This window comes from Cricetulus griseus, chromosome 7 (genome assembly GCF_003668045.3).
Source record: "Cricetulus griseus strain 17A/GY chromosome 7, alternate assembly CriGri-PICRH-1.0, whole genome shotgun sequence".
NCBI lineage: Eukaryota > Metazoa > Chordata > Mammalia > Rodentia > Cricetidae > Cricetulus > Cricetulus griseus.
In genome coordinates this window covers 38,420,837-38,426,459 of record NC_048600.1, presented here as the reverse complement: position 1 = coordinate 38,426,459, position 5,623 = coordinate 38,420,837, and the positions used below count along the sequence as shown (strand labels likewise).

General features: G+C 44.2%; 1 pseudogene; it reads left to right on the top strand.

The window, feature by feature from the left end:
* Positions 1–4,766: 4,766 nt before the first annotated feature.
* On the top strand, positions 4,767–4,867 carry LOC113836546 (annotated as a pseudogene).
* The last annotated feature ends 756 nt before the right edge of the window (positions 4,868–5,623 follow it).

The window sequence follows — 5,623 nt, the reverse complement described above, 5'->3', positions numbered from 1 at the left end:
GTAAAAGCACTTGCCACCAAGATAGCCAGCCGAATTCAATACCATGGTAGAAGGAGAGAATTGACTCCTGTAATCTGTCCTTTCACACACACATACACACACACACACACACACACACAGAGAGAGAGAGAGAGAGAGAGAGAGAGAGAGAGATAAAGAGAGAGAGAATAGATGACAGATGATAGACAGACAGACAGATGATATAATAAAAACAAAGACAATTAAGATCCCCCTAATCACACCACTAAGAAAGAAAATAGTTGGAAGGGCCATGAAATGGTTCAGTCAGAAAAGTATTCACTGCATAAGCATAAAAACCTGATTCAATCCCAGAACCCACATGAAAAATTTGAACATGACAGTGTAACACCAAAAGATGGAGACAGTGGAGAGAGGAGGGGCCACATCCCAGGGCTCAGGAGCCAGCCTAGCTTTCTTATAAAGTTCCTGTCTTAACAACCTTAAAAGGTAGATGGTGTGCTGAGGAATGACAATAGAGGCTGTCCTGTGGAGGGGCGGGAGGGAGAGAGTTAGTAAGTTATTTATCATTTGCTATGTATGTCAGTATTTCTTGGGTCAGGAATCCAGGCATGACTTAGTAGGTGCCCCAGATTCCCTCAGAATCTATAGTCAAACTGGCAAAGACCACTGAAGTCAAATCCAAAGGCTCAACTGGACAAGGATTGGTTTCTAAGCTCACTCAGTGGAGAAACCTCTTGGCAGCATTCATTTCTTGGTGGGCTCTTGGGCTAAGGGTTTCTGTTTCTCAGTGATGGTCAGAAAAGAGTCACTAGATTGAATTTACACTTAAAGGAAGAGAGTTACACAGAGCTGCAGATCCCTGAGACTGTCTTGAAGGCTGTCTACCTTCCAGATACTTTCCTTCTGGGTTAAGCAGACTGTGTTAATATGCACACCATTTAGTCTTCCGAAAGGGCCTTTTCTCATTCCCAAATCCATTTGCTGCATTTGTTTTGCCCACACCCTCATGGGATTTCCTGATGCATTTGAAGTCTGGCCACAGTCTCCTTGGTTGCAATATTTTTCCTCCTCATTTCTCTAGCACTCCTGAAATATTCAATCTAGGGAAGCCTCATGCACCATGTCTAGCCTGGGAGCACCTAATCCAGTCCCTTGTTTTACAGATAAGAGCACTGAGACTCAGGCTCAGTCAAGAGAAGAAACCTCCCCAAAATCCCACAGGAAGCCAGAGGCAGGGCTGGGCCCTTAAGCCTCATCTGCCACACACATATCCCAGCACACCAGGATCCTTGCTGGGAAATCAATCCAAACCAGGCACTTGAGCTCTAGGGAGAATGCAGACATTTCATCAACATACAAATGAGGGAAACATTTAGGCGGCTCTTTTCCCTCTGTCCCTATCCTTTTCTTCACAGGGGGCTGACTTCATTCCCTCCTGGGAGTGGGAAGAACTCACTAGTTAACTGAGCAGTGAGCAAGCCTTTTTGTGTGAAAATCTTAGGAGCTCTGATGGATGCAGCTTCACTGTGGTCACACAATGCCCTCTAGCCCTGAGTCAGGGTAGTTCCAGGAGGAAAAATTTGAAAACAATGAAGGCTCAGGAAACACACAAAGCCCCATGTGCAATTATGACAAAGCTGTTCAACCTGGGGGTCCTGAGGACCCAAGAACTGCCAGAGCCCTACGAAAAATGTGGGCACGGTGCCAAATTCCCTGCAAGTCTGTCCTTTTCAGGGACTCTTGAGAGGGGTCACTGAACAAAAGGGTTGGGACCTTTCTACTAATTGTAACTTTCCAAATATCTGAAACGTCTTGACCGATTTAAGAGATTACCCAAATGATCATCCGTGTATGCACCTCTTTGGTGGTGGTGGGTACTTGATTTTTAGAGTCTGGGGATTCACCTGGAGCCTTGCACGTGCCAGGCAAACACTAGCAGAGCTTCAACCCCAGCCCAGAGCATGCACTTTTCCTATACCAAGTGCAAATACTGTGAGGATTAATGTCATATGTCTACCCTGCACTGCCCACCTTTCAGAGCACTGCATTCCTTCCTCCAAGTAGCCCTTCAGAAGCTGGCATTTATTTTGCAAGTTCGGTTTAATTCAATAAATATCTGCTAAATACCTGGGTGCTGGGTGCTGAGGAAGTAAGCCAGAAAAAAAAGAAAAAAAGAAAAAAAAAAAAAACTCTCCCACTTCTCTATTCCTGAGCTCTGCAAATCCCTAGCGTCCACTTGGATCACCCTTGGTGCCAAGGTTGGAAGAGTGACTGTTCAAAGCATCTCTTCTTCCTACCCACTAAGATGGTTCCTGGGAACCAACAGCCCAACCTAAACCTCAGAACTGAGCTGCGTCTACCAGCTTGCCCTTACAGTAGAATCTACAAGGAAGCAAAGACAAATTAGGCAAGGAGAGCTGAGCCCAGGTGAAAACATATCTGATTGTGGCCTAGACCTAGACCTTTTCTCTGACTCCTAATGAAAATGAAGCTGGTTTTTATATTATTGTCAACAGAAAGTATCATCATAGCAAATCCATCCTTGAGAAGCTCGCAATTGCTTCTAATACAAAATATTATGAGTACTATTATTTAAACATACATGCAAATGTGTATTTTTTCTGGAAAAGATAGAGAGAATATTAGAACCCCCCCCCCAGTAGGAAGTCTGCCTTCTGCCTTGGTGTGTCAGAACGATTTGGACAGGCAGCAATTATCAAGAGGAAGAACATTGATAAGGAAAAGGTAGGAGGAGGCAGGACCACACTCCTGAGCTTGGGAGAAAGTTGCTATAGGAAGGATTCGGAATCCTCCTTATAAGGACAGTGAAACCACACCCTCTGGACATGTATACATGTCTGTTCCACTCAAATACTCAAAGATTTGCATAAGATTGACTCTGATCAATATTCCAGAACAGGATGGGAAGGGGCTCCTGAGACCCTGACTCCCAGATGGGAAGCTATGGCAGTAATGTTGCCAGTGAAGGGAAGAGTCATTTCTTCCATAATGTAGCCACTGGTATGTTGCCCAAGCTACAGCAACTCCTATCCAAAACAAGAACAAAAGGCATGAAAGCAGGAGAGGCTTCTTAGGAAGGAAAAAGGGGCTCCATGGAGTGTGAGGGGAATAAAAAATGATGGAAAGTGGGTGAAATGGCCAAAATATATGTATGAAATTGTCAAAGAATTTAAGTCTAAATTGTGATTTTACATGTAGCTGAGATGACTCAGACCCCAGCTACTTGGACCAAAGGATAAGATCATCCTCATTTTTTAAATTATTTTTGAGATATGTCACATGCCATAAAATGTAACTTCAAAGTTTACAGTTAGTGAGTTTGGGTGTGTTTATAAGTTTACAACTGTTATCAGTAACCCTCAAACAATTTCATCTGCATCTCCTTCATGCATCCCCATCTCCCCTCTTCTTCTCATCCTTAGCAATGCTAGTATGTTTTCTGTCTCTGTGGGGTTGACTATTTGTGGCATGCTTTTTATTCTGATTACATTTACATGACTTTTACTTTTACAGTGCTGGGGATCAAACCTTGGTCTCTGTGCATGTTTTAAAAAATGCTGTCCAGGTAAGCTATGTTCAAAGCTATTCACTGTGGGCATTTCTGTCTGAGAAAGAAAGGGAGAAAGAGCTAGAGGGAGGGAGAGGGGGAGAGAGAGAGAGAGAGAGAGAGAGAGAGAGAGAGAGAGAGAGAGAGAGATTTCAGGCACAATGTACATGTAGCAGTCAGAAGACAACTTTTAGGGAACAGTTCTTTCACTGTGAGTTCTGAAAATCAAACAGGTCAGTAATCTGGGTGACAAGTGCCTTCACCTCCTGGCTCAAAGAGCCAACAATAAGACACTATTTTCTTTCTTTCAGGTTTTTAGTTGTTGCTGTTTTATTTTGTTTTTGGTTGTGTAGGGGTGGGGTCATGGAGCTAGGGAGCGCTAAGGTCATCCATGGTGTCTCTTTCAATTGTTCTCCGCCTTTTTTTTTTTTTGAGACAGGATTTCTCATGAACCTAGAGCTAATAGTTTCAGGTAGACTGAGTGGCTAGTGAGACCCCAGGATCTGCCTACCTCTGCCCTCCCCCACATCCCCAGTACCAACCCACCTAGCTTGACATGGTACGAGGATTGTAGCTTGGGTCATCCTCATGCTTATGCAGCAAGTGTTTTCCTGACTGAGACATCTTGCCCACCCCTCACTCAAGTCTCTATTTTCTCCCTTGCTCTTCTTCCTGTCACTTACCTAGTCATAGCACACTGCCTGCCCGAAATGTGCCCCCAGGGTCCATTCAAAACCTTTTCCAAATCCCATTAGGAACACTTTGCCTTTGGAGATAACTGGGCCAAGGATTAGAATGGAAGGTTGGGATGAGAGTACGATGTGATGGAGAGGCTGAACAGGACCCAGGATGGGTTACGGCATGGGGTGAGAAGATGTGCCCAGAATGGGAATGGGGGTGTGGTTGGATCTCAGGCTCTATGCAGAGAAACCCCAAAGCCACTGGAGGACAGAAAAGAAAGCAGGCAGCCGTCTCTTTGAGTTCAGTCTTCCAGATAATAGGTACCTGCTTGCCACAGAATCTCTCCATGTTTGGCTGCCCTCCAAAGCTAACTTTTTCCTTGGCCCTGTTATAATAAACATCTTTATTAACTAGAGCTAGGGGTATAAAAGAAACTTGGAGATTTCGGGGTTTGTTTTTTTTTTTCATCATTCTCATTGAAAGACATTGCCACATTTGATGTGAGACAAGGGGCTATAAACAAAAGCATTCTCGTGTTTGCTTCAACATACATAACTAAAATTGGAGCAGTACAGAGACGATTAGCAGAGCCCTGCACAGGAGGACACTTGAGTCTGTGAAGCATTCCACAGTTTTAAATAATGAAGAAATTCTCAGGGCAGAATTCTGGAGAGTGGGATGGGTTTCTTCAGAAATCTAGAATATTCCATCTCAGTCTGAGGAGCTTGTGGGAGAAGGCTGTTGTCATAGTTCTTCATCTCTTTCTCATAATGCATTTGAAAGTGCATGCATTGCTAAGTTATGCGTCTACTCATTTGAGCAGCTCAAGACAGTGACAGCTAGATTAGCTTGTGTCAGTATTTAGCATGTCCCCAAATCACCTCAAGCTCTTATTTTAAAAGTCAGGTTCCTGGACACCACCCCCCCAGAGTTTCACAATGTCCTTGAAGCCAGCATTTGAGGAAGAGACTCAGGTAGCACTAGTTCTCCAGTCACAACTTAATTCTCAGCAGTTGAGAATGTCTGTTGGCACTCTAGATTGAGACAAGGTCTGAGCATCAGCCTTCAACTGGTGATGTCTGCCATGGGCAGAGCATGCATAGCTGAGGCACAAGGGTCATGTGTCTCTCATTCCTATAGCAAGCATTCGTTGAACACACAGCCTGTGTCCTCCTACACAAGAGCTGTGCTAATCATCTCCACATCATTCCAGTTTTAGTATACATGTGCCAAAGAGATTGTGAGAATCCCTTCTTTCATATCAGATAGAGGGATCTGTGTGCTCAGACATAGAGACCCCAGAATAGGACATCATTTCAGCTCATGCTGTAGGAAAGCCTATAGAGGGACACATCCTAAAATAAAAGCGTGGTTGAACATGAAGACACGCAC